Consider the following 23,685-nt stretch of genomic DNA (forward strand, 5'->3'; position numbering starts at 1 on the left):
ATGTTTTTTTAAATATCCTTTAAAAAACTAATATTGTAAACTGAGATGGGTTCCAAGTTCAGGGGATTGCATATGTCATTTATTTTCTTTCCAGGTAGTTCTTAGACCGTACAGTTCCGGCCGTGATTTAATGTTGAGTTTAAATAGAACCGTATGTAATTAGACATTGGGCAATGTAACAATGAGGATTTCTGATGTCCTGTGTGTTTTGCTGGGACATGGCTTCCTGTGAGAGTCATAGGCATTTTTAGAGCCATAGAAAATGCTTGAGCCTTGCTTCCCCACCCAGACCCCTGTGATATGACTGATGCATCCCTGTGGATGTGCCTGTGTGCGTGGGGTGCTGCTGGGCTGGGGCAGGAGAGGGCAGCTTGGGATTGTCTGAGCCTGACTTGTGCTCAGAGCCCCCATCTTGCTCCACCATGCTTTCCAAGTAAAGAAGCAAGGGAACAGCTGCCTTGCTAGAGCGGAACAGCATTTGGGCTTTTGACTGGGGACATCATCTCAGACATTGTTTTCATTTTGAAATAGTGTAAAACAAATGCTTTGGAAATTTCCAAGGAAGAAAATGAAAATAAACCCCGGTTATGTTTTCATTTTGTTGTCCTGAAACTCACAACAAGTCTTTTTTAGACTGCTTTACCCAAACTGTCGTGTATCCAGACATCACTCCCACTGGAGCATCTGCTCTGTTCCATGAGGGCTTGAATTCCATGAAAACTGTCTCATCTCCTGCAGACTGGCTCTGACCCATGCTTCCAGTCCACTCCCCAGGCAGTGCATGAAGTGTGTGCTGCTGTACTGAGCACAGCTCCAATGCCCTTAGCCAATTAAGACTGTATTAATTGTGGCTTGCTCTCAGGTGCATGCATGCCTGCATGGCCAGGATGTGTCTGCCCCTTGCAGCAGATGTGCTGTCCCATCCCATTTGGCATCTAAAGCTCAGGGCGAGGTCATGGAGCAGTGCCCATGGACCTGGCCAGCTAATCTTGGGGTGCATGAGCACCCTGTGGCTGAGATGCCATTAACGGGACTTACTCCTCAGACTTGTCATAAATCTTTATTACCACATATGGCTGAGTTATAAATCTGCAAAGAGCAGAAAACACCACCCAGTGTACAGGAAGGTGTCTTCATGGCTTTAAGTGTTTGATGCCATTTTTAAGTGTTCACTGTTTTGGAGATATGTCCCTTTTAATCAGTGTTGTATGTCAGAAGGGGGATTTTATTAAATCTGGTGAAATAGTAGCATTGAAAAACTGCCCAAAGAAACAGTACAACTCTTTAACTGAAGGATTTTGTTTTGAAGTCTTATGTGAAAAGCTCTCTTTAATATTTCTGGTCTGAAAAGTGTGAAGGCAGAAACCTTAACTTGCTGACCAACAAGTTAGAAAGCTGCAGAGCCCTGCCCAGTGGGTGGCTTTGTGCAGCCAGCAGCCTGTTGCTGCTGTAAGCCCCTGTCCCAGGTTCCCCCTGCAAGAGCAGCTTGCGAGTTTTGTGCTCTCCTTGTGGATGAGAGGATGGGAGCACACAAACAGATGTGAGAATAAGTGCTTGGGGATGTTTAAGCAAGTAAGGAGAAAAAGAATAAAATACTTACTGATTTACTTGAAGAAACTGACTTTCAGGCTTCATCCTTTGGGACGGGTACCCCTGACCACGTTCTGCACCCAGTAGGACAAGCAGGGGGCTGGGGGCAGAGTGCACCCACCTTGGTGTGCAGCCAGCAGCATGGTGGCAGGATGGGGCCAGCAAAGATAAGATGTGCATCGGGGGGATGGATCTGTCATGCAGGGGATGCTGCCCTCTTTCCCCTACCCCACGCAGGTGGCACAAGACCTGTCTGTAAAGCATGGCATCATAATTTCAGTGGTGTGACTGTAAGATGCTGGTGTTTCACGCCCGTGCCATTTGCTGGTGTAAAACTAAGGTGTCCATGTTTTGTTTTTTTGTGTGGTTAGAAAAGTTCTGCTCACTGTACTCACAGGTGCTCTTGTGGGCCTCTTCTCTCCAGGATGGCCGTAGTGCTGTTTCTCCAGTGGCAGCTCATAGTTAATTATAATGAAATGAGTGCAACAAAAGTCTCCTATGAGGAAAAAAAGAAACAGCGCAAGCGAGTGCTAGACAGGCTAGACAGCTATTCGTCTGATGTTCATAACTCACAAAATATCGGTCATTTGCAAAGTAAATGATTTATCATAGAAAAATAAAGTGTGGTTTCCTACAGGCTCCTTTCTAGAAACCTTGCATTTATTTACCTTCACAGTGTGGCTGTTTGGAAAAGGTATTTCTTATGAAATATTAAATGTGCTTTTTATTTTGGAAGAGTTCTCAGTGTTTGGGGGAAGTAGAAATAAAGCTAACTAGAAGACTGCAAACCTACAAGTGAGAAGAAAAGCTGCAGCTTTTGTCTATCCTTTTGGACGGGCAAACTGCGAGTGTCAGTAAAATATTTTTTCAATGGTGCTCCCTGACCAGCCACAATTTAAAAGATTGAAATGTGTTTGTGCAAGATGGCTTCCTTGAAGTCTAATATTAGTACCTTATGCTGGAATAATATAGCAACAAATTCACCGTTTTTCTCCTGATCCGGACAGTGGGTCCACAGGGCAGCTAGGAATGTGCCGCAGGAGGATTTATGGCATGTGCTGTCTGCCAGCATTCAGCTGAGAGCAGCTCTTATTTTAAATGATAGCTGGATATATTTTATCCAAAGTATTACAATAAAAATAGAACTGTACATGATATTTTTTATTTCACAATGGCACTAATCAGGATTCTTAAAAGGAGGAAGAAAGCTTTGTTTCAGTGAGTTAGGTACTCGCTTTCAGGTGAACAAGATGCTTTTTTTTGGTGGATTTTTCTTGCCTTTTCTTTTTCAAAGAAGTGGCTTCTTTTCTTTTGTAGCTTTTTAAATAACTGCCAAAGTGCAGTTATTTAATTGCTGAGAGAACCAGTGCTGCAAGTAAAACGTGGACAAACAGCTATCCGGTTTATTCTGTTTTCCTGCAGATACTGTCCCACACTTGCTAAGCTGAACTTGTGCAGTATCACATAACTAAATGAGAAGCTGTAAGGAGCTCAGCAGTGTGAAATAAGTAGCGCACACTGTTCATGCTTGCCTCTGTGTATGATCAGAAGTATCTCTTTGGGTGCATTAGACACATCCTCCTAGCTCCCTGTCCGTAATAAACATGCGTGCCTTCTCCTGTCTCTTTCCCTTCCCCAGCAGAAAGATCTTCCACTCCCTGCTCCAGGTGCTGGAGCTGAGTTTGGGTAGTACATGATGGGTTCTCACGGTCCTGTAGGTAAATGAAAACAGTATCCGATTGCCAAAAGCCTATGGAAATACATGGAAATCTGCATTTAAACAAGGTCTGCATCAGGCAGTGCAATGATAAGCTGGTACGTCAGTTTTCAGACATCTAACTAGCTTCTTTTTTTACCCCATTACATTTAGTGGTGTTAATTGGTGCTAGTGTATCTCTGTTCCACTGATTGCAGGCTCTTGGTGATGGCTGGCTTCAGGATTTTTTGAAGACTTTGACAACTGATTAAAGTCAGAATTGCACACAGTATTTTCAGAGGTACTTGCCAGAGGGTCAGTGTGCCTGCTTTATGTATTTTTTTGTGAGCATTGTAAATCTATTTTTAAGACCTTTGGTACTGGACTCATTTTTTTGAGAATTTTCCTTTCCCTTAATGGCAATGTTCTAGTAATTTTCACTAATGAAAATCCCCCAAACTCGAAAGTCCCAACAGACGATGCAAATATAATAAGGCAAGTAAGGAGAACTTGATGTTTATTTGCTCTCAGAGGAGCATTTCTCCAAATTACCCTGGACCAAAGGATGTCCCTTTTGTGCAGGCTGGTGGTGGCAGTGCCACAGGCTTCTGGGGGGTTCAGGCAAGCTGAGCTGCCTCTATATGGAGCTCTGCTGAACCCTGCTGGGGGGGGATGTGTGTGCTGGCTGGGCTGCAGCTGCAATCCCAGGTCAAGATGCTGAAATAAGTCTAACTTCCCAGGAAATGTTCCCCCAATAGCCCAGGGATCCCTTATGCTCTGTCATGTTATTCTCTGGAATACAGCCCAAAAGACTGATGTAATGCTATGCCATAATTAGTGCTGCCAGTTTATTCCCAGCTGTAGTTCTGCCTTAGTCTCAGAAAGAAACAGGAGAATTTGCACTCCAAGTTGTGTTGCTCTGTGATGAGGAAGAAGAGGGGCTGCTAATCCAGTCACAAGGGACTGGATATTTTTGTTGATATTTCTGTTGATATTTTTTTCCTATGGTAATCTCATGTCTGGCTTTGCACAGCTTAAAATCCAGAACAGGCAGGGGAAAGACCAAAAGGAAAACCAAGTTGGTGAAAAGATTTCCCCCAAGGATCTGCCCCATCCCTCAGCACCTCAGTTGTGCCATTTCCTCAGTGGGAGCATGACTCCTGCCCAGCTCCTCTGCGCGCGGGGCTGGTTCAGAGCTGCTGCCGTTTATGGCCAGTGCATTAAAGTAAACTGGCCCTGATTCCAGTTTATTTTAAAACTACAGGCTGTAAACCAAAGCAGTTAAAATTTAATCTACTGGCGCGTGTGAATCAACACCCCATGAGGCTGGGTTTGCATGGGGGCAGCTGAGCCATGGTCACACTGTCCTTCCTGACACAGCTCCCCTGTGGGTCACTGAGAGCAGTGGAAATGAAATGAGTGAGGGAAAGCCCTGGGCATTTCCAGAACTGGGGGGGCTTGGTGAGGAGGTGCAGTGCTCCTGTGGCTGAGGCATTTCAGCACAGCTGAGGTGCAAACAGTGGCATTGCTGCTCTTTAGAGGCTGCTGGTTCAGCCGGAGTAGGATTCCCACCTTTTCCTTCCAGGAGGTCCCACAGAGGCATCCACATGTGTAAAAGGTAAAAATGGGTAGAAAATACCTTATAAGCATGGTGTGTGTCTGAGAGCTGCGTGTCATGCTGGTGAGAGGCTTTTGGGAGCTGCTTGGATGCAGGATGTTCCCAAAGAGGTGGTGTGGTGTGGTGCTGTTGCCCTCCAGCTGGGCTCCAGAAACCTGGCTCCTCTCCCTGTGTGTGAATTATGGGGAGGCATGGGGTTTGTGCTGAGCAAGGCACCCAGACCACTGGATCCTGGGCCAGGCCATGCAGGCACCCCTGTGCCACACTCTTGTGGCTCACAGTGACGTTATGGAGCCATTCAGCACCTGTGCTGTTAGGAGTCTGCAGTAAAGTCATCTCCTTCCTTCTGGCCAGGATGACTCTTGCACAGACCCTTGGTGTTACTTCTGCTTTTCCAACTGCACCAAGATCAGGTTAGTGTCATTTTGCCAGCAGTACTGAAAGAAATCCACCAGGGCAGCGTAACAGATTACGAAGTGTTGCCGACACTTAAAACTTCAGCATGTTTTCTCTGGGTCTATTTGGAATTCAGTACTAAATGCATGCACCTGGTCCTTCAATGCGTGGATGGCTCTATATTTGCAGTCTATTATTTACAGACATCAAAATGCATATCTCTCTAGATAGACTGATTTGTAACAAGAAAAAGCGGAGTCATGTACTCAGCCTTGGAGAAATTCTCATGTGCTGTATTCAAAAGGATTTAAATTGGATGAGCTCAGAGGTGCCTTCTGTGTACCTTGCAGTCTCTATCTGGTTAAAAAGAATTGAATGTTACATTACTGGTAGTAACAATGAGAAGGTATCCTCCCCTGCCTCCTACCAAGTAAACATAAGCATTCAGTTTGGAGGATTTCAAATTCATGTGTGTTTGTCACCCTTATTTCATCTGTCAGGCAAAGGCATGAAAAGTATTTTACAGTTGAGCCATGCCTGGAAAAAGACATCGCTCAACATCCATTAAAATATATAAAGCACAGGAGATGACACATTTATCTGTATAAATATGGTTACTTTGTGCGACTGGAGATGAGCATCAAACCACTGAAACCCGTCCGTGGCTGATTTGGATGAGACTCCCCCAAGCTCAGTTTCCATGAGGAGGGCAGCTCAGCGAGGCCAGGGTGAGTTTTTAGTGCTGATGTCCATTACACGGATGTGTCTGCAGTTTCGTGTTCACACTTGAGAAAATATGAACAAAGGCTTCAGAAATGTGACTTTGCAGTTGCTTGCTCCTGCAGCAAGAAGTGAGCTGTGCTTTTTGCAATCTGGGAGCCTGTGCTAATGAAGATCTCTCTGAGAGAGACTTCCAGGCATATGGATCCCATTTGTAACCAGTGGTGAGAATATACAGGTCAGCCTGCGCTTTGGTGTCTGTCTATCCATCTGTTTTCACATTACTTGCAAATTATAGAATCCTCCAGACCCAAATGATCGTAAATCTCCACTATGAGCATGTACGCTTTTCCCATCTGTCATAAAACAATGAATTAAATTCATGCCTGTCAAAATATGCGGCTGCGAGTCCGCCTTGTCCTGTAGCAGGAGGAATACAAAGCACCATCTCATTGCTGTAATTTATGGCCTCCTTGGGAGATTTGGGTGATTAGGGCTTGGCCCACCAACACGCAGAAAAACAGTAGGAACTCCAATAACTCCAAATGGAAATCTTGGGTCAAATTTATCAAACAAATCAGAGAAATCTATTTCTGTTTGGAGAAGGAGGAGATATATTACATGTTTAGTATACGAGTACTGCTCTGGAACATTTGGCTATTCGGTATTTGTGAGTTTTGGAATTTCTAGCTTAAATAGTATCACCAGAGGACATGTGATGTATTAGACATGAGCACATTTTTAGCCAAATAAAATATACAACTGCAAGCAAAGAGGTTTTTCAATGTTAACAACAACATATTTGTGCAAATGATGTAACTGAAAATTTTCTAGGTAGGACTTAAAAAAAAGCAAGAATTTTTTTTAGTTCTGGAAAAATACATGGGGAAGAAAATAAAGTATGTTAGAAGTGGATGACAACACAACCAGTGCTGGGGGGAGAAGGTGATAAGGTGCCATTATTCCACTTACAGAGATTTATACTTCTGGTTAATCGTTGGTTTCTAGAGAGAATCTTTTTTAGATCAATCTTTTTTTTCCCCTGAATGAGATCATTAATATGAAACACACTGGCCCTGCTACTTCCTACCAAAAATACCATTTGCTGTTAGAGATGTGCTGAATAATAAACACAGATAAGTGAGGGTGTGCGATGAAAGGCGCACATGCTCTGAATTGGTGGGGGTGCCTTGGTATGCACTCATGGGAGTGGGGGCTTGTCTCCAGCTGCCCTGGGATGTTCTGGGGCGCGTGGGGTCCCTGCTGATGGCTGGGCAGTGCCGCTGTGGCTGGTGCTGCGGTTGATGCTGCTGCAGATGACGAGGCAGAGTGATGCTGCTGTGGCTGATGATGAGGCAGTCAATGCTGCTGCACCACAGTCCTGCTCCCACACCAGACAGGATGCAACTTGTGCATGCCGGGAGAAAAATGCTGGCTGCCCATCTGTAAAGACTTGGAGCAGTGGTTTAATCCCTGGAGCAGCCTGCTGTGAGACGCTCAGAAGATGAGTGGGGTATTATTTCAGCTCTGATACCCAAACAAGCTGTGAGGATGCTCACATCACTCAAGAAATAAAAATTAAAAAATTACAAGAGTTTGGGAAGATGTTTGTTATGATTTATTGCTCTCCTTTACCTCTGGGCACAAGGCAGGTCAGAGCCAGCCAGGGTTGATGGGGTGGCTTTGCCTGCGGAAGAGTTTTTCAATAGGGCAGAGATGAGCTGGAGCATGGTACTGACCCTGGGGGTCAGGGACAGGCAGGTCCTCTCCCTTGGTCTGCAAGTCCTCGGCGTTAGCTTTACTCATAGAAGATGAGGGGCATATGTGACAGCAGACCATGGCATGTGCCTACAGTGGTCTCTCTATCAACCTGACTGTAAGCTGTTAAAAATACCCCTCTGCGTTTTCTCTTTGGCATCAAAGGGCTCTGCTGCTTCCATGCGTCTCTAACCACCCCCACACTGGGGTCACTGGAACATTGCCTCAGCAGCGGGCGGTAGAGCTTGTCCAGCATCTGCCGGTATCGCCAATGCATTAAAACAACACTTGAGAACTGGGGGAAAGTCTCTAACCTAATTGCACACCATTAGCCTCTGCAGGAGAAGTAACTTGTGTAGTCTAAAGGCACTGGTTTATTGGTTCACACTTCATAAAATAAGTTGCTGTTGGTTTTACTGCAGCCTTGGTTTTTCTGTTTAATGGGGGAAAAGGTGGTTCTTTACACGAGAGCCCCTAGTACCTGCCTAGGCTGTGCCTAGGCTCCACGCTGCAGTCTGCTCTGCGTCTACAAGGCTTTCTTAAACAGGAACACATCTGGAAGGTGAAAGGCTGGTTTTGCCGTTTTTGCAGGATTTGGTGGTTTGGTTTTGCAGGGTCCTAGGTTTGAGAAAGTGCAGGGAAAAAGGCTGGCTAGGCAGTGAAATGCTATGCTGCTGCAGGGCAGGGGATGTGTTGCTGCTGCTCAGCGCAAGGGCTCAGCCCTTTGGAGATCCAGGTGGGTTATTCACATTGCATTTTTGCAAGGCAGGAAATGCATTTGCCGCTGGAGAAATAACATTTGAAAATTGAAATGTGTCCCAACTGTCCCAAACTGGGATTAAAGGTTGATTTTGAAATCACTTGCACATGCCAAAATGGGGGAGTGTAATGGTTCTGGGTCATTCAAACTGGCTCGTTTAGAATGCTTTCCTGTGCCCATCGTGCGTTACTGTCTTCCTAACTTGTGCAGTTATGAAAATCATTGGAAATCCAAAGATGGTTTTGAATGTGAAGAAGCAAATTGATAAGATCAACTTTTTTTATTCAGAAATTGTTTGCAGCAGGAAAAAGTGTTGATACTAATCCTTTACCCTGAAAAACATCGATTTCAACAAATTGCCCATTCCTTTTAAAATGAGTGCCTTGCTCTTTGTGTGTCCTCATTGAAGGCGATGCAAGCCTTCTGGCCCAGAACATCTGCCCCAAGTCAGATGCTGAAGAGAGCAATGAAACACGATTGACGAGGCTGAGGTGATGCTGAGGAGATGCCACCAAGGGCCTGTATGAATTCCTGAAAACCTCCCCCGGGCCCATCCAGCGGGCAAAGAACCTCCTTGGTAAAGTGGTGGGTGCTAGCACAGGGACCTCTGCCGCGGCGCCCAGCAGCACGTGGCCAAAAACCTGTGAACCGCACCACGCCAGGCAGGTTATTGATGGTGGCCATCCCCAAAAATGAAGGAAGGGTCCCATGCCTGGCAGTAATTTTAGGGTTTCGGAAATAGTTGCGTGGCGGCCGCCTGCAATCAAAGCTGCCACAAATCATTTCCAGCCACCAGCAGCAGCGGTCAACACCGACACCTCTGCGGAGGTGTCCCCAGCACTGCACCGCTGGGTTTGTGGGTGGCAGCGGGGCCATGCTCCTTGTGGTCACCTTCAGGAGGAAAGGGTGTGCTCTGAGTGCCTCTCCTCACCTTTTCAGGTCAAGTTCGAGACAGTGGGAATTGTAGAAGGTAAAGTTTTGGAATTGTTCAAGATGCAGTGTGTTCCTTCTGTCCACAGGGTTGCTTGATGTGACTATCTCTTACTGCTTGCAACAGATGGTATGAGGGCACCAAAAAACCCTCTTTAAAAAGTTACAGATTTTCTGGTGACATTTAAATTAATCCTTTAATGGTTTGGGGAAGGAAATGAGTAAGGAAAAAGTGGCTCAGCCCTTGAAAACATTGGGGCAGGTCTGAGCTCCAGCACACCACCCTGCTTTGTGGTTTTGTTGTTTTGTTTTCTTTTTGTTTTAATGACAGCTTACAGCATTTTAGTGATTTTGCTTTGCACTAAAGAGCATGTGGTGCAAAAGATACGTGTCTTCTCTCGGCCGTCATCGTCTGGAATCTTGATGATGTCTGGTTTGCTGACTGTACATGCTGGGGTGCTTCATCTTCCTTCACATCAGCTTCTGGAGGCATCCTTGGTGCTTCCTGGCTCTTCCTGGGAGCCTTGGGTACCAGAGCTCTGGGAAAGACCTAGCAGAGAAATGTCAGCATCAGCACGGGGCTTGTTTCCGTACCTAACAGAGCCTGTAGCCAGAGGGGCACTGGCCAACACCTCACCCAGACCTCAGGGCCTCTTTGCATTCATATTTGTTTAGATGAGTGTATGCTTTTGGTAACAATGTGATTTTTAGTATGTTAGCAACACTAATAGTTGGTAATTATCCCCTCATAGACTAAGGAAGCCATGGGAGTAAATGGTTTTCTGAGCCTGCCTCCCACAGGATTTACAGAGAGACTTGGTCAGCAGGGAGAAAGAGCTTTGCATGATTTCCGTTTGTCTTTTTCTGTAAATTCAAATGAATATATTTGAAGCCTCCCTTGCCAACAGACTACGCCTGTGCTTTCTGGACCTTCCTTGCCCGCGTACACAGCATAGATGGTCAGGAGTATTTAGGAAGCTCCATGTCCAGAGTGAAGCCCTCTGAAGCTAAGAGAGATAAAAACACGGGAGCAAGGCTGCCAGAGTTCATTCCACCCATTATTTTTAAAAATAGCTCTTTTATATTTACCTTTCGTACGTTAAACCACAGCAGAGAACACTTGTAACTCAGTGTAAGACACTTACACTGTTCAGCTTCAGTCATGCAGCTCAGGCATACAAACGAGCTCCAGGTTTTATATGCAGTTCATTCTTCATATTGCCTCTCTTGGCTTGTTTATGTTAGCTTAGCTTCCATCAAAATGATGTCTTAATTAAATCTGAAAAATGGACATTTGACTTTATTTTAAGTGATGATTTCATTCTGCCATGGGTATAAATTTAAGTTATACATAACAGACATGTACTCTGCACAGCTCATTCCTGCATTATATATATTATTTAAACGATAACATTTTTTTCTCTCCATATTTTTCAACCATTTTCTTTTTTTTCTTTTTTTTCTTTAAAAAAAAAAAAGGCAAACCAACCACTGAGCTAGGGGAAATTCGGATTTCTGTCTCGTGCCCGCCAACCTCAGCGGGTGGCTGGGGGGAGGCGTGCATGGCACAGTTCCGTCCCAAAGTGCCCCTCGGGAAGGTGCCTTGCCGCCCCGGGTTTTGTGTGAAGGTCGTGTCCTTTCCAACCAAGTGCCTTGTCAAAGGTTTTGCTTTACTGTTGGCAGAATTTGTGCATTCATGAGAAAGCAAATGACCCCAGTGCCAAGCTCCCTGTCTTTGCCCCGCATCTATCTAGGTCCTGCTAGTGGGCATCCTGGGTTTCAGGCTTCCAGCAGCTGCGTGTGCCGTGCCTTTGGAAAGATCCTTCCTCCACCAAATAGAGAACAGAGGCCTTTAAAATGTGGAAAATTAAGAAAATGCAGAACACATCATTAAATCATATACTCAGGAAGCTGTGGCAATCTTTCCTTCCACTCACAGAAGGTCCACTATAAATGAAATCTATATTTTAATGATTTCCAGTTCGGATGCCCCCAATGTGCAATAGAGAACCTCAACTGCTTGCCGTAGAATAAAAGGGAGAATTGGGTGGTAAAAAGAAGAATGCTGCAGTTAATGTGGAACAGTTGCACGTTTATATTCCACATTGCCCTGAGCAAAACTCTTCCTTTTATTTTGGAGAAAAAGCAATTGATTTCCTCCTTCGGTACAGCGTCTGTACTCACGTTATGTTTACTCATGAGCTCTGACAGGTTTACCCGTAGCAGCTTTCTGAACCAGCTGCTCTCCCAGTAACCGCTGGGGCTGTAATTCTTTTAAGTCACAGGGCAAAAATATAATGATCTGCTGGCCTTTCAAGATGCTAGGCAGGCAGAGGGAACTGTTGACATATTTTATTTTTTGCATAGCATTTCCAATTACAGAGAGCTGGAATAGCTCTGAACTCGTCGGCTTCACCAAGCAGACAAAAACCATAGTGCTGTGTGGGTTTGGATGGTTTTGAGGAGGAAAAGAGGGATTTTGGAGGTGCGGCTCCGATCACCTGTGGGGATGCTGCAGGCAGCTGGGCAGTGTGTGGTGTGCAGAGCGCTGGCCCCAGGCAGTTAAACCAACCTGGATTTGCCTCTAACAGCTTCAGGTTTGAGTCAGGTTCGTAGCCTTCCCTTTCTGTGTTTTTGTTCCCCTCCCCACCTGGGAGAAAGAAAAGGGGGAGCAGGAAACAGAGAGAAAAGTGAAGATAACTCAGAAAAAAAATCCCTTCCCTTTCCCCAATTTTTATTTTTTTCATGTAAAATACTGGCACTTTTCACACCTTGTATTCAGGTTGAGAGGTGGTGTATCACTAATGTGTTTAGTCTTCAAGTACAGAGGGTTTGTAGTGTGGGCTTATTGCTGTCAATGCTCCTTTCTTTTAGTTGACTAATGGAGTATTTGATTTTTTCTAATTTTTTTTTCTGGTAATATTAGATCTCACCAAAGATTTCCCTTAGAAAATTAAGGACATAATACCCTAAATATTTTTCTGATGTTAGACAAAACACTTTGTTAGTCACAAATGCTTACCTATGTGTTTATGTATGTATGCATATACATATAAACACATACATATATATTCTTCCTTTTCACAAACAAGTGAACTCAGAAATATACATTCCTTATCACCTGTAAAATATCAGATGTACCAGCGCTGCCTCTGGCAAGTGCTGGCTGTCACACTTGGCATATGCCATGAAATGAGTGAAGGCTGTCAGGAAGAAAATGTAAATTGCAAAATTAGACATTAAGTACTCTTTTATTCAGTTCTAACATGAAAGTGTATTTAGTACAAACAGTAAAAAGCAGATTGTGGCCATAGAAGCACAGTTTACTATATTTTTTCTTCACTGTTTCAGTGCAAAGTGGTATCAGTTTGGTAAAATGGCATTTCTGTGATTTGAGATGCAGCATCCCCTGCACGCGGAGGGAATTTTTAATCCTAAAGCTCAGAGTAAATGTCGAAGCAGCTCACTAACTGCCACACGAGCCGAGGCTGCCCCCAGCAGTGCCTGAGCATGCTGCCATGTGTTGTTTTTTTCCTTATATTAATGTGGGTTTATATATTCTTCGACTGGAGCAGAGGCTACAGTCTCTTCTGCAGTTAGGTGCAAGCTCTTCCGCTAAGGGTGTTTGTGATTTACAATGTTTTAAAAAAAAAATTCTTTGCATGTTAGAGTTGCTCCATCTCAAAAGCAATGACCTTGCATCATTGTCAGAGTATCACGTCTCCTACCACTTCGAATGCCTGTTTCTTTCTATTTGCAGTGATTTTGGCTTGGAGGGCTGGTTGGTCAGTCCCTTTGCCAGCATCTGTTCTGGGAGGATGCATAATGGGACTCGCTTTGAAGCTCTGGTGGAGATTGCACGGGCTGCATCGCCAAACGCAGCTCCAGCACACACTTCACGATACGCAGTGTCATCCTTCAGAAGTGGGCACTTGGCATCCCACTGCTATGCGTGCCCTAGGCTTTTAAAGTGTTTTTCTGACTCTGGTTGCAGGGGAGAATAGTTAGGAGAGCTGAGCCTGAAAAAGGGGGTGGCTGAAAGGCCGCTTCAAAGAGAATCTAGTCTTTTCATACCTTTGAGAGCTTGTGGCTGAAGGTCGAAGGTATTCATGATTTTTAAGAGCTAGGGCTCAGTATTTCAGTGCTTAGGGCTGGCAAAGCTGCCATAATCAGCTGTATCTCTGAATGTCTTTGATGCATGTGCACAAAAGTGCACCAGTTTCTTTGTCATTGATTTAAAGTCCAGCCTGATTTAACACTGCCACAGGTATAAACCCTTAAATGCTCTGAATGTGGGCAGGGGATACAGCCAGAGGAGGACCTCTGCTTCTCCCAGGGCAAAGGTGAAAATGGAAACACGTAACAAGAAATTGTGGTTCTCTTTTCACATGGAAAATGTGGTCTCCATGGAGTTCAGAGGGAATTTTCTTCTTAAATAAGGGAGAAAAACACCTAAGAAAACACCAGAATTTCATGTTCTTAGGCCTTGATCTCCAGACATCCTTTCCATGCCTGCTATATTGGCATGAAGCTATTCCTGGGTGGAAGGGAGCAGGGGGTTGGCATGTTGCAGCCTGGTGCAATATTTATCATCGCTGGTAGTCCCTGGCACACCGTAATGCACCAGTGACCGTGCCAGGAGCACCACAGTAATGCTGTGCTCTCACTTACAGCTGTAACATCGCTGTGCTCATCCCACCATGGTTATTCCCAGCACAAATCAGTGCATATGCTGCTGCTGTACACCGTACATGGGTTTGTCGCAGGTGTGTGGGCACGTTCCTGGCATCCCTCTGCAGCCCTGGGCTGGGCTAGGTGTGCAGCAGAGCAGGGAAGATGTTCTGTGGCTTCTCCCTGCTGTCCACTCCTGCATGCAACAAGTGGTGTGTGTTGCTGCCATCCCTGGGGGGCCGGCAGGAGCAGGGAGGTTGTTCACTGTGTTTATTGCCCTGTGGTAATACCTCGAAGTCTCTGACATGGCACGCTGGCCTTGGTCGTTCATTCCAGGCAGCTTGGCTACTGGAAAAATAAGAAAAAAAAAACAAACAGAAGGCAAACTGCTTAGCGGCCAGACTGTCATGCCAGGCGTTGGCTTGATGGGGAGCAGCAGCGTGGGGCTGGTCTTCCCTTCGCCGGCTCTGCCCAGGGGAAACAGGTTGGGCTCTGGGGTGAGGAGCGATGAAAGGGAAGGGAGGAGCATGGATCTCTTTTTGATTCAGGGTTTTTTTTTATAACGTTTCTGCTAAAAACTTGTCAAGAAATCCAAGTTCTGTCTCACTGTTAAAAGCTCAGTGGTTTTTCGTTCTGTTTTTGGGTCAATTGAGTTCTTTCTTGTTGAGTCCCTAACCTTTCTCGAAAGGCCAGGCTGAACAAAGACTCTGTCTTCTGTCCAGGGGAAAATTACACAAAACCCAGAAAATTGATTTTCTGGGGCTTGTGCAGCTCTGTGCAAGAGCCAGACCACTCTCATTTAGCCTGGCTCTCTGCAGCCGGAGCTTTGTCCTGATTGAGGCGACTCAACGACGATGGCTTGGCAGTGCCTCTGCCTCACCAGCCAGCGGCTCAGTGGGGCTGTGCCATGCCCACCAGCCACTGATTTTTAGATTGAGATTAAAAGCAGAGCTTGTACTAACCCAGGGAGAGTCACCTGGATTAGGCTTGATTTTTGGTATTTGGTTTCTGTGTTCATTTACACACAGGAGTATACCTGGCAATGCTGCCTTCTTTCCAAGATGCTGCATTTTGTTCTGTATGATGTCTATAAGAGTCACTGTAGGGTACAATAGATAACATTTTGACTAAGGCAGGGTGTCTTGGTGTTTTCTTTTCATCCCTTGCTACTTCCAACCAGGAGCATCCGTGTCTTCATCAGAAAAAACTTTCTGCTGCTGCTTGGCCAGGGAAGACACTGGTCAGCTTGGTGTGGTTGCGGCTGCCTTGTAGGGCATTAGACCTTTCTACTGGCAAAAATAGTATTTTGGAGAAAGCCAAGACGGTGGTGATGTGAACCAGCACGACAAGGTGGTCCCTCTCGCTGACCTTCCTCAGGGAGAGGGAACAAGCCTTCCCTCACGAGCCCCATATTGCAAGTGGCTGGAAATCCGGAGGGGAGCACTGAAAATAACACTCCAGCCTGGAGCAGCATCGTGTCAGGAGAGAGCAACAGGAAACCATTTCTGCCGATGAGCTCAAACAGGCTTTGCCCTGGAAGTTCCTTCCAAAGAGTCATGGCTCTGGGGAAGAAACACTGAGATCTTGTCCTGGAAGTGATGATTTTTTAAAAAAACATGTTTTTTGGGAAGAATTTAAAAAGTGTAAAGACAAAATTATATCAGTGATTTAAAAAAGAGGTTTGAGTTGCTAGATTTATCTGTGATTACTGGAAAATTTTGGATTTGAATACAAAGTCTGATTAGCTGAGCAGTATTTCTTCTGCCTTGTGATCAGAAAGGGAACTGCTTAAAGGCAAGAGACAACACGAAGAAAAAATGATGTAGCTGCTGTGTGTAAGAAAACAGATCTGTCTCCTTACTTTAAAATGTTATGGGTGTTTTTGTAGCTTAAGAAAACCTTGGACTAAGCTGAGGTCAAGAGACGTTTGCATTTGTTTTGGTGCCCAGTTGTCTTTTCTGTGTCTATTCACAGGTGAATCTCCTTAACTGAAAACACAGCAACTAGACAATAATGGAGAACAGAGCCAGAAATTACCCAGTGACAAAATATTTAGGAACAGATAAAAAAGAAACAAGGAGCAGCTCAAAGGAGAGCCTCATCTTAAACTTATTTTGGTCCAAATGTCATCTGCTTCACAAAGTCTTTCATGTTGCAGCTGTTCTCTCCTGTCATTCCTCCTGACATATGTAAGAATTTCTCCATTCTAACTCAAACGTGTCATCTAGCTGGCAGACACTGTCCACGGTCTCTGATGTGCCTGCTTCTTGCCTTGTTCTACAGTAACGGCAGCTACGGAAGCCTCTCTGGAGCGATGCAGACTTTTTGTGTGCCAGATTTTGTGCTTTCTCTTGTAAACACATTTCCTCCCGTGGTCCCACATGGCTCCCTGCCTGCTGATGGCTGAGACCAGGGGAAGCTTGGCCTTTGGTCTCTGCTCCTCTTGGGGGCTTCTTTAGGCCCCAGACAGAGCTGTTTGCTGGGCAAGCTGCTGCCCTGCGTGGGGTTAAAAAGCAGCCAGCACAAATGCTTGTCCTCAGAAGGAGATGGATGGCTGAAAGTTTGCACAGCCAGAAGGGCAAAGTGCTTGTGGGAATTAAGAGGGAAAAACAAACCTTTATAACTTGCTTGAATTTTGTGGCACCACTGGGATCCGTTCCTGATTTGGTCACAGTTCTGATGCAGAAAAAGTCATAAGACATGAGAAGTCCTTGTTGCAGCTGCCTGCTAGCTGCAGGGGCTTGCCTCTGCTCCTATAGGGCAGAGGTGGGCAGTGGGGCTGGTCCAGAGGGGCTGAGCTGCCCCAGCCTGCCCAGCATTAAAGCAGAGCTGGCTGCCCACCTGTGGGGAGCATTCTGGAGAGCTTCCTACAGCAGAGTTTACTCAGGGGGAAAGTGCTGTGTGTGTTTAATTAAGAGGAAGCCATCCCTGCAGCTATGTCCCCACTTTTTGCTAAGAATTAATCTGGGAGGACATGGGCCTCTCAGTTAAGGACTCTGCACTGCTCTGGACTCTGCAGGGAGGACACAGGGCGAGCAGCCACTGGAGCTTTTGCCCCCCTGCATTTTGCTCCCCGAAGTTCTGCCATCTTCTGCAACCCTGCTGCCTCTCCAAGTCGTTAAGGATCTTTTAACAGCATTAAGCCTGAGCTGGAAAGATCCAACCAAGTCCAACAGCAGTGCAGTCAGATGGAACCTGGGTGGAGAGCCACCTCTGTGGGAATGCAGCTGCAGGGTGCGAGTGCCAAACGGTACAGGAGGCTTCCACTGGCAGCCAGGCTCTGCGTTGATGAATATCTGCTCCAAAACGCTGTCAGGAAGGCACATGCCAAGATGTCTGTACGTTGCAAGGAAGCAGGTGCAGTCAGGCGCTCGCTCAGAGGAGAGGTGAAGCTTCGGAGCCAAGAGTGACAGCGGAGGCAGGGAGGAGGCTGTCCCTGTGGGACCAGGCGTGCCGGTGACACTGGTGGCTGGGTGTCCCAGCACCGAGTTGTGCCAGACCCGGACGCAAAAGGGGAAGCGATGCCAAAGCGCTGCATAACAGAAGACGCTCAAAGGGCAATAACTCATGTTCACATTCCTTCCGCCTTATTTGTTTGCGCCGCATTGACCAAGAGGCACGTGATGTGCCGTGACGTGTGCTTCAGAGGGTCAGGTTTCCGTCTGGGGCTGCAGGTGTGGAAGCCACGGCGCTGGAGGGAGTGAAGAGCCTTGTCCTGGGGCAAACCAGGAGGCAAGAGCTGAACGCGGTCCCCTGCCCCACACATCAGTGCAGGGACACGAGGAGCAGTGCTGCCTGGAGACACCAGCCACAGCCTGGGTGCCTGCAGTAGCATCCTCACATGGGAGGCATCTGTCCTGCTGCGCTGCATGGCTGAGCCTGGAGGGGCTGTCACATCCGCCCGCTGCCTGTGCATGCCCACCTGCTCAGCACGCCCACCCGTGCTGGTGGCAAAAGGAGGTTTTTCACTGCCTTGAGAAAACAGTGCTGAGCATCTTCTTCCTTCAGGAAACACCTGCTGGCAAAAGTGGGTCATCTCTCCAAACCCCAGCCTGGCCCCCAGGGCAACAGAAGCCTCCAAGGGCCTCAGGCTTAGCACAGGATTCAGGTGCTGTGTGGGGGATTTGGGCTTAACCAAACATCGCAAATCACTGCGCTAACCCTGTAAAAAGGACCCATGCATACATACCTGCACAAGTAATTCCCCTGCCTAAGCACCATTAGGAATGCTGCATTCTGAATTTATTTAGCAAGTGCCTTGACAGCTTTGGGTGTATTTTTTAAAGCCCTGGCTTTTGAGTCACGTTATTATATATTATATATTACATATATCTATGTTCTTAACAAATGGATGCCTCTAGGCTTCATAGCTGTAGAGGAAATCTTGAAAAGATCCTGAGTCAAAAATGGGAAGGAAAAAGAAAAGAATCCAGGATTTATTACACTTCTTATTACTATTTTCCTGGTTTCTGAGCCTGTCTTCTATTTTCTTTGGAGCTAGCTGATGACTTTTGAACTCCTGGGGTCTGACAGTACTAGAACTGGGCTCCAGATAAAGTGCCTGACTGCTGCATTTCTGCTCAAGCAGCCTGTGAGCAGGACAAACCAAACAAAACATATATCTATCTATCTATCTATATATTTTTACTAGAGGCTGTGCAAGGGCATTTCTTTGTTTCCTCAGGGTTTTTTCCTGTTTGTAACAGCCAACTTCTGCCCCTCTGCCTCCACACGAGAAATCCTGCAGACCTCTTATTCCACTGTGGCTGAAGCGAATAAATCCCTTTAAAGCTCTGGAGATGCTTCATCCTGTGAGATGCTGAATGTGAGCAGATGACTCCTCCAGAGCTGAAAATTGAACTGCCACCATCCAAAGCAAGCCAGCAAGGTGTCTCCGCAGGCTGCCACCAGAGCAGGGAGGGGGCTGCAGCCTGAAGCCCTTCCCATGGAGTGCCCAGGCACCCGCCAGCGCTGGTGTGACCCAGGACAAGGTCCCATGGCATGAACTGGCCAGCGGGTCTCCTGGCAGAGCTCTTCACCAGCCGGGGACCTGGCTCGCTCCTCTGTGCTTGCCCGTCTACACACAGATCCCTCTTGAGATGAACCTCTCTTTTCCTACATTTAAGCGTTGTGAGTCTGGATGCAAGCCCAAAAGTACATAATGTTACAAAATCTGCCAGTAACGCAGGGGAGAAGTAAGCAAATCGACTACTTTCCTCTGTTATTTTTGTTATGAATCATGGATTCATAACAGCTCACTGGAAAGCTTCAGGCTTTTTTTTTTTTTTTTTTGGCTGGTTTGTGGCTTTGACAAACATCAGTGTCTCCTCCATGACCCTCCCAAAGCTTGCTTCTGTCCCCGGAGCTGGAGGAGATGAGACCTGAAGGAGAGCTGCTGGTGAAGCTGATGAAAGGCGGGTTTGTTGCCTCTGTGGCTATCCGAAGGTCGCCTCCTGGCCAGCTAGGGAAGGGACGTGTTGGCTCCCGGGGGCTGGATCATGGCACCTGGGCACAATGGGGCTCGGTGGGTCTGGGGACGCTTCTGCCAATGCAGGACTGGAGCTGTCACGAGGACACCCCTGGGTGGTTTGAGGCGCTCTGCGGGATGGCTTTGTGCTGGTGGTTGCTGTGCCCCGTCTCGTGTGCTCAGCATGCGATGCAGGAGGCATTGTGGTGGGAGAAGCACTCTGCAGAGGAACGCCTTCGCCTTAAGTCCCGTGGAGCAGCGTGGTTTTCAGAGCAATATTTGGTTTGGCAGCTTCTAGATCTGTGTGATCTCCAGGATCCCTTTCCAAAACCATTTCAACTGACTTCTGGGCCATGAGGAGCTGACCCAGCTGGAAGGATCATTCTTTTTCGTGGCAACCAGTCTTTGAGCAGCAACGCCAATCTCTAGCTCAACCTTGTATTATTTTCTTTGTGTGCCTCTGTGACATCTGGCATTTCCGTGGGAGGAAAGCACCCAAATGAAGACCATGACTAAAGGAGAAGTTCATTGATTTTCACTTAAATTCTCCAAAAAAAGCCTGGAGCTACAGGAACGCTCTGGAGCGTCGTGCCAGAATTCCCCCTGCCTTTTTCACTGCCTCCAGGTCCTAGGTACATACTTAGCCCAGAAAAAGTCATATTAATGTAATGAAGGAGTTGTGCCTCTATGACAGGCCACTGGAGGGACAGGAGAAGACTTGTCCAAGGGCAGATGTATGGGGAGGCGCAGACGTGCAGTTTTTCATGGTTAGTTTATGCTGCATGGTTGTGTTTCAGGGTTCCTGAAGGAGGCAGGAGGCATTTCAGAGGCTTTCAGAATCGAGAAGGAATTATAATTATCCTTTTCTTAGGAAATTAAGAAGACAACTACACTTAACTGTAAGTTGCTAATAAGACAACCAATGAATGTGTAAGCAGAGATGAGCAGAGCCATTTAGATGCCCATGGGTAAACTGGCAACAGCAAGAAACGGCACCCGCCCATACAGCTTGTAGGCCGCCCCTCCCTGTGCCCACTTTTTGGATGTGTTGGGTTAATTGAGGCATCGCAGCTGACAGTGGCACATATGGAATCAGTTTACACAGAGATTAAAATCAATTATTGCATGTTTTTGCAGCTCCGAAAAGGGCTCCTCTGGATCGTCTCCGTGGGTTTGGTCTGCACTAATCATTTTTATTGTCGCAGTAAGAGGCGGGGGGAGAAGAATGACTCCTCTACTACTGGTGAGGATTTCTTAAAATATTAAGTTAATGCAAAAATGCCAAGCATCACAGCAGTAAAAATATAAGGCACTAATAAAATAGAGTTAATGTTTCACAGTGCATACGCTTCTCAGAATTTCCTGCTGATTTCAAGTGACTTTGCTTTGGCCCATAAATCTAGCATTAAAGCAACAGTCAGCAATTGTGTTTAATTGTGATTAAGGTCTGAGACTCTGACAACAAGCAAACTTTCCCTTAGTCATATAACTGTGATATTGGTTGTTATCGATTATTTTATTTATCAATTTCAGGAGCTTTGCCAAGTACGCCAAGCCCTTTGTAGAAGCCCGTGATCCCATGATGGTTTTGGTTCACTGCATGTGTTGTGATTAGCCCCAGGGAAATCTGCAGGCACTGGCACAGGATGGGTCCACTTGCAACAAGTAGAAGCAAGCTGATGATGGGACGAGGAAGTGTAGAAGAAATAAGAGATATGTTTATGTTAGTCATACAGGTACCTTAATTTGTCCCCATTTTGGCATATTTTCGCATCTGGACTTCTCTTTGAGTGCATGAAGTGTGTTCTCATGACAGGTCTCGGGGTGAATAGTTACCTTCAACATCTATTTTTGCTTCCATTACTGTGATCTTTATCCATCATTTAATTCGCAGTAGGCTGAAACTTGGCGGTCCAGATGTATTTCTTTTAATCAGGCAGAAAGTTTCTTAAACAACAGTCTGAAGCGTGCCTCCTCAGACTCCCAGCTTCTAACACGCTTCTTTCGAGGATTTAAAAACAAAACAAGAAACAACAACAGCAAAACCTCCTGCTCGTTTTTCCTGCAGCGACTGCCTAATTTAATACATTCGATCCTCCCTCGGGAGGGTCATAATTCTGTATTAATTTTAAGCAGGTGCTCTGTGTGCTGCAGCCCTTTGTAACAGACATGCTAGACGATGTGCGTGGACGCTGCTGCGTGCAGCCCCAGTGCGGAGCCCCCGCTCGGGCTGACGGCCCCAGACCCGTGTGCCCCTCTGGAGCCCTGGGCCCGCAGATCCTGCTCCAACGGGTGCTGCCCCATCGCGTGTCCTGGCCCGCTCACACTGTGCTTCGAGGCTCCGCGTGAAGCTGGTGCGTGGCCCTAAGCTACCTGAGTATGGTGGGGAGGAGCGGGGGGAATGCTGGAGCTGGTGGGGAACACCACTGTCTTTGTTTCTTTTTTTTTTTTTTCTCTTGTTCTTGTTCGGGACAAGGAGCCGTTTTGCCAAACGGAAAATCTCCTCCTCCCTAAAAAGAATTAATTTCGGAAAGGCTGAAACATTTTGCTTTGCTGTTTCGAATCACTGTAAAATGCTCCAACGCTTCCCCTCAGGAGAGGCTTTCCCTTGGATTTTTCCCTGATGCACTTGGGTGGAATTTTCCACCCGATTCCACAGGAAAAAAGTCGACTTCGGCAAAAACCAAGGCTAGCCCCGGGAGCAGCAAGGCAGGGATGGAGCTGCCCTGTGGGGACTGGAGGACCTCAGCACCCCGTGGACCCCCAGCCCAGGAAGCTGTGCGAGCTCCCCACCCCTTCGCAGGCATCCCTATGGGGATGTGCCTCCCTCAAGGGAAAGTGGGGGGGCTGTTCAATGGTATAACAGCATTTTCTGCGTCGTTCTTTCTTTTCTTTTTTTTTCAGTGTCTGCCATTCCATTTTGATGTTGTTTTTGTAAATGACTGAATGTGAGGCTGATGTTTTCGTGCAGCTACCTACCTTTCAGTACATATTTTTAAGTGATGAAAAAGTATTTTTCAAGCCTTGTGACTCTCTGGTTATCGCCAGCTCCCCTTCCCCTTGGTATTTCTGTGGGATGCGATGTGATGGGATCCTTTGATGGTATAGCCTGACATAACCTTGTTGTACATTTGCAGTTTCTCCAAGCACATCTTTTCCAGTCATTTTGTAAATAACTATACGTGCATCTGAAAATTACTTCATTAAAACCTTTACTAGCCTGACTCATTTGTCTGAACATAGGAACTTGTGCTTCATTTACGAAGGTAAAATTGCAGAGTTCTCAAAAGAGCTTATTTAATTTTTTTAAAGAATGCATTCAGCAAAGATCTTCCTGTAATAAGTTTGTTTCTTTTTTTCCCCAGTAAGATTGCATTTCATTTTGTTTCATGATAAAATGGTTTAGGAATCTCAATCAGGCCGTTTCACAGCCTTTTCCACATCCTTCAGCTGCCCTGGCATATTAATGAATTTAGAGGAAATTGCTAAAGCTTGAGCTTTGTGCACTATTGCTCTAAATTGGTTATGTGTTTGTTCTGTTTGCTACCAGTGGAAGAAATAGAAATACCAAATCTTGAGCAGGCTGCAGTTTTGAAGCATACCAGCAAGGTGAGAAGGTGTTTAGCTTTCCAGTGCAATGCGAAACTCCGTTCCTTTCCCTTCCATTGCATTTGCAGAGGGTGAAGCCGGGGTGCTTTAAAGCAGCAAGAGATAAAACGTGGTGAATGTCTTTGGAAAAATTCCTGTGTGTCTTGTTTTGGTCACAGATGCTCTGTTAGCTGCATCCAAACAGGAGGCCTGGGGAGACAGGCACCAAGCTGTGGCTGCGTTGGACACTTACCGCGGTCCAAAGAGGAAGCGGAATTCAGTGGAATTCCCCAGGGGATGCTCCCTGGGGTGCGGGTGGGAGCATCCCTGGCCTGCCCCTGCGGGGATGAGCTTGTCCCCGGGGAAGAGCCCAGCTGGGGGAGAAGGGAGGGGTGTCCCCTGCTCGATGAAGCACAAGGCAGCCAGAAAATAGTGGGGGAAATTCTCATTAGGATGTGGAAGGAATGAAAAGGAGAAGTGTTCTGAGCACA

General features: G+C 46.4%; 1 long non-coding RNA gene across 4 annotated transcripts in view; it reads left to right on the forward strand.

Moving 5' to 3' along the window:
* The window catches only part of LOC308192696, a 29,038-nt gene extending 5,910 nt beyond the window's left edge, over positions 1-23,128 (forward strand). For 2 of the 4 annotated variants that reach the window (XR_013949020.1, XR_013949022.1), the window contains one exon: positions 16,114-21,961. This is a non-coding gene — a long non-coding RNA (uncharacterized lncRNA). Of the gene's footprint in view, positions 1-16,113; positions 21,962-22,265 lie in introns of those variants that run through there. The other 2 variants (XR_013949019.1, XR_013949021.1) reach the window with 2 other exon arrangements.
* The last annotated feature ends 557 nt before the right edge of the window (positions 23,129-23,685 follow it).

The sequence above is a fragment of the Anser brachyrhynchus genome (genome assembly GCF_964034855.1).
Source record: "Anser brachyrhynchus genome assembly, chromosome: 3".
Lineage (NCBI taxonomy): Eukaryota > Metazoa > Chordata > Aves > Anseriformes > Anatidae > Anser > Anser brachyrhynchus.